Source organism: Taudactylus pleione, unplaced genomic scaffold, assembly GCF_031769625.1.
Source record: "Taudactylus pleione unplaced genomic scaffold, aTauple2 ptg000009l, whole genome shotgun sequence".
Taxonomy (NCBI): domain Eukaryota; kingdom Metazoa; phylum Chordata; class Amphibia; order Anura; family Myobatrachidae; genus Taudactylus; species Taudactylus pleione.
The window spans coordinates 6,610,972-6,616,971 of NW_028284412.1; positions in this window are offsets into that span (position 1 = coordinate 6,610,972).

A 6,000-nucleotide genomic window follows, 5' to 3' on the forward strand; every position below is an offset into this window, starting at 1 on the left:
TCCCTAAAATACACAAATCACTTCACCAACCACCTGGGCACCATATAATCTCTGGACTTAACTCTCACAGCCAATCTCTTGCACTACGTAGATCTTTTAATTCAGATGTACACTGTTTCACTGAGGTCCCACATTACGGATACAACCCATTTTCTTCAAAAGATCTCTGAGATTGAATGGAAGGATGATTATATTTTCATCACATGTGATGTTTCATCCCTTTCTATGAATATACTGCTTTAGTTAGGGATGTCAGTTGTGGAGGATACCCTCAAAGAGGATTTTGGGGTCTAAGCGCAACAGCGTGATTTCATTCTGTCCTCTATCCACTATTTTCTTACTCAGAGTTATTTCTTATTTGATCCCATTTTCTATCTTCAATGTCTTGGTACAGCAATGGGATATTATATATGGGAGTCTTTGAAAATCAATACATCTGGAATGGCCCCTTTGGTGCAAATCTGGTCCTCTTTGCCTGCTATATACAGTAGATGATTTATTTTTTATTTGGAAAGGGGGTCTGTCTGATGTTTCTTCCTTTGTTGATCAACTTAATCACAATATGTTCAACCTCACTTTAACCAGCACAGCACATCACCAAAAAATTTTTTGGGGGATATTACTAATTATTTAGAAAATAAAATTATTACTTGTACATATCAAAAGGATGTTGATTGCAATGATTATCTTTGTTACACCAGTAATCATCAAAAGAGCTGGTTAAACAATATACCAAGAGGACAACTGCGCAGATTAAGACGCAATTGTTCCAATGTTGATAAGTTTACCAAACTAGCTAATATTATGAAGGAAGCATTTAGGGATAAAGCATAACCTAATGAACTACTTAAAACAGCTTTTAAGGATATTCAGATTCTTGAAAGACCTGCTATTTGCAGTATGGTTAAAAGTAATTCAAACCCAAAAAAGGGAACATTTTATAGTTCTGTTGCTTTTGTAATGAAGCAGATTAGTTTAGCCCATAGAATTAAGAATTGTGTTAAGGACAACTTCTCCATCTTAAAATTGGACCCCATTTTGAAGAATGAGTTGAATGATCAACCTGTCGTTATATTTAAACACAAATGTTCTATGGGGTTCAGATCTGGGCTGTTTCCTGGCCATTCCAGCACCTGTATGTCATTCTCCGTGAACCCCTTTTTGTATGTCCGTGCAGTGTGGTAGGGAGCTGAATCCTGCTGGAAAAAAAATGGGGCATTATCTGGAAAAAGATCCCTGATAGAAGGTAGAAGTTTTGGTTGTAGGATGGCATCAATGTACTTTCTGCTGTTCAGTGTGCCATCTATGACATAAAGGTGGCCTACAACATCTGCTGTCATACATGCCCAGATAGTAACACTTGTAGGATTCTTTGTTGTTGCTTGAATAAAATCTGTATGTACCTCTTCCCCGATGCGACGTCTCACACATTTTCTCCCATCACTACCAAATATCGATATCTTAGTTTCGTCACTCCATATCACTTGTTTCCACTGACCTTCTGTCCATGCAATGTGTTTTTTTGCCCACTGCATTCGTTTATGCTGCTGCTTTATATTCAGCAATGGCTTTTTTCGGAGAATCCTACCTTTTAGGCCAACCTCCTTTAGTCTTCTCCATACAGTTCTTGCACTGACAAAAACACAAGTTGCACTCAGTTGCACTCAGTTTACTGCTAATGGCCGCAGATGACATCCATCTGTCCCTGATGCAAATTTGTTTTATTCTCCTATCATCAATAGCTGTTTTGCACTTTTTCCGGCCTTTTCCTTCTTTGTTTTGTATGGATTGTGTCTCCTGATAGCGTAAACAAAACTTTCGTACTCCTGATGTTGTCACATTCCCACCAATTTCTATCGCAATTGCTGCATACGGAAGACCATTTTCACTTAACACCACAAGCCTGGATCACGTCGTTGTGCTGCAGTTTTGAAAAATAAAGGATACACAACGAAATACTGATAGGACAGTAACATCATAAGTACACAGGGATTTTCACCCTAAGTGATTTTTCACCCTAATTTTTCATGGCATAACTTCCCTTGTAATGCAAATATTTGACCTTTGTTTATTGTGTTGAATTCAGCATTAAATTTCCTTTCATTTGGTAAATGAATCTTTGCACTGCGTGAAGTGAAACAGTTTTTATAAGCAATCGAAGTTGATAAACATTCAAATTTCAAAATGGTTCCGCAATTTTGGCCACCAGTATATTTATTTCATATATTGTTTATTATTATTATTATTATTATTATTATTATTGTATTTTTCTCTAGGTAATTTTGTACATATTTATTTTTATTTTTACTTTATATATCTTTTCATTCTTGTCTGTTTCTGCTATACCTCATGGATCATCAGCTGTAGGTTATTTTATTCTTATTCTATATTTTTAGTATCTTTTAATTATTCTCATGTATGGATAATAGTCTATACGAGACATACATCTTGGTTATTAAAGGCAAGATATTGCACTAGTATAATGTCTTTGAACAAAAGTCCACAGGAGTCTGGCTAATTAGCAGCTGGAAAGAATCTTTTTTCATTAAGGCAATTGTCTGTGCTATATAATTCCCACTCAGACACACACCATCAGAGGAGCTCTGACACCTAGAGCTTGCTATTGTTAGCCTTCTGTTATTTCCTTTTTGGGATAAAAGAAACTTGAATCTCCCGGGATACATTTGCTGCTCTGCAGCCAGACTTTGTCCAGCACTCCCTGTGGAGGAGCACGCTGCTGATGTGCAGCTGATCAATGACTGGACAGGGACTACAACACAGGTTCTCAAACTCGGTCCTCAGGACCCTACACAGTGCATGTTTTTCAGGTCTCCTGACAGAATCACAAGTGAAATAATTAGCTTCACCTGTGGATCTTTTAAAATGTGTCAGTGAGTAATGACTACACCTGTGCAGCTGCTGGGTGACCTGCAAAACATGAACTGTGTGGGGTCCTGAGGACCGAGTTTGAGAACCACTGGACTACAAGATAAAGGTCATCTGAACTTCCTGGGATATCATTTATGCACTGCATCAGGTCTCAACACTATATGTGGAGGAGCATGTTGTTGATGTGTGGCTAACTAGTGACCTGATAGGAGCCAAATTAATCTTCCTGCCCAGTGGCTACTCATACTTGCTTTGCCTGGTTTACCTGACTTAAGGAGCCACCAAGTACAATACTAGCCATTGCACTAGGAATAACAGCATTTACTGGCTATCATCTTCACATGGGTGAGTTCCTCTGCTTATGGACTCTGATGTTTTAAATACTGGGATCAGAACTTTGACATTATTAGTTTGGATCACCTTACAGAGCTCTTTTTACCATTATTACTGTCACAGCATATGTGAACTGTTTGATCCTTAAGAGTAAGTGTGATCATTTGGCAAAATTTTTTCAATTTCACATTGCTGGCAACTATATTTTTATCTTACATTGTTGGATGCATTTTGTACTTTTAGTTGATACTATATAGAGAGAATATTGGTGCAGTTAACTCTGTGAAAGAATACACTATAAGTTCTCTGAGCAATGTCATTGTATTACTAGTCTCGTGTTTATGGCTATCAGACTTAATTGTGTTTTATTAGAATGAAAAAGGTGTTTATATTGTGTGTTTGTAGGTACACTTTGGAACTTTACCTGCCTGGGAAAAGAAAGCCAGAATGAATCCACCATGTAAATCTTATGAAACCTTGGAAAGATAGAGTAGCTCTTTCAGCCACCCCGGTCCCTCCAGTAACTGCAGTTCCTTTGGTTCCCAAAGTAACAAAGGCCAAAACCCCTACAACTATTCATTAGCATATGGATAAAAAATGTATCATAAGAAATAGAGATTTGTTTTCTGAAATACCTAGTAAAACAACAGTCATTAAACATGACATAATCACTGAACCAGAGGTTAAGGTTAACCTAAAGCCCAATAAAATACCAGAAGCCCAATGGGAATTTGTGTGTAAATAAATTTTAAAAATGTTGAAGTCAAATATAATTGAAGAATCACATAGTGAGTGGTCAAGTCTCATTGTACTCATTCCAAAATCTCATGGGAACTTATGGTTCTGCAATGAATTCCTACCCAATACCTCATGAAAATTAACTCATTGAGTGGCTGGGAACAGCATGGTACTTAACCACTCTAGACTTAATTAAAGGGTACTGGCAAGTGCTGTTGACAGACAATGCAAAAGAAAAGACAGATTTTTCTACACCAAAGGGTCTATTCCAATATAAGATGTTGCCATTTGGGTTACATGGTTCACCCACCTCCTTTTAGAGGATTATGGATAGAATTCTAAGGCCCCCAAAGACAGTATGTTGCTGCATGCATCCTGATTGGCAATCTTATTTACCCAGGGTTCAAGCAATGTTGGACTCCATCCATGAGACAGGATTAACAGCCAACCCAAAAAAGTGTTGCTTAGGGATTGAATAGGAGAAGTACCCTGGATACACCATAGGCAAATGTTTGGTAGCACTGTGCAGTTTCTGTGACACTTGACTTTAAATAGGAATTTTTGTACAATTAGATGCATCAGATGTAGGGATAGGTGCTGTTCTGTAAGAAAATAGATGGTGAAGAAAACGCTGTCCCTGCAAATCCTGTCCGCACACTTTTCAGGATAGAAAAATACCCTGACAGCGTGACTGTGCATGCACTGCCAGCTTCTCCCCCCCCCCCATGACTGATGCCTGTGCTTTCCCCAGTATTTTTTACAATTCATATTTAGCAAATCTGCACAGACCACATTTTTCCAGTATGGCATATGTGATTTGCTTAATAAGAATAAGCTCATTAAAGGACTTGTTTTTTTTTTTAATGAAAACTGCTCCAAAAGCACTTTAATACATTTAAGTGAAACTAAAATAATGCAAAAAAAAGAATGATGAATAGGGCTGTATAACTCTATGGGGCCTATTTATCAAATAATATTTGCAGGATATTCCGTGAAAGCAGGCACTTTCGGAGGATACCTGCAAATATTAAGTATCCCCTGAATGTAACATGGAGTCTCCACAGCAGATATCTTCAATATCTGCTTTGCTCGCTCCATTTCCGACAGCAGCTGCATAGGTTTCTACTGGTTCTGCAAATCTGTCAGATTTACTAAACTCTGGAATTCTAAGCATTCCGGTGTTTGGCTCTGAAAGGTAATGCTATCTCCAGATGGTGTTAACTTATAGTAGCCTATGAGTTACAGTACTGTGCAAAAGTTTTAGGCAGGTATGGAAAAAATGCTGCAAAGTAAGAATGCTTTCAAAAATAGAAATGTTAAAAGTTTATTTTTTATCAATTAATAAAATTCAAAGTGAATGAACAGAAGAGAAATGTAAATCAAATCAATATTTGGTGTGATCACCCTTTGCCTTCAAAATGGCATCAATTCTTCTAGATACACTTGCACACAGTTTTTGAAGGAACTCTGCAGAGAGGTTGTTCCAAACATCTTGGAGCTAACCACAGATCTTCTGTGGATGTAGGCTTGCTCACACCCTTCTGTCTCTTCATGTAATTGATGATGTTGAGATCAGGGCTCTGTGCGGGCCATATCATTACTTCCAGGACTCCTTGTTCTTCTTTATGCTGAAGATAGTTCTTAATGACATTGGCTGGATGTTTGGGGTCGTTGTCCTGCTGCAGAATAGATTTGGAGCCAATCAGATGCCTCCCTGATGGTACTACATGATGGATAAGTACCTGCCTGTATTTCTCAGCATTGAGGATGCCATTAATCTGGACCAAATGCCCATCTCCATTTGCTGAAATGCAGCCCTAAACTTGCAAGGAACCTCCACCACCTGCCTAAAACTTTTGCACAGTACTGTATATTTCACAAAAACTACCGGTAGAGGCTTCCTTCTGAACTCTTCCCGGCAATGGCCGCAGCACATACATAGTAGACTGTGCATGCGCAGTAGTCCCAATAGAGGACTGTAGAGGACGCTGATGTGGTCACTTCACTCCGAACATATCGCAGAGACTGTCTCCTTTCACA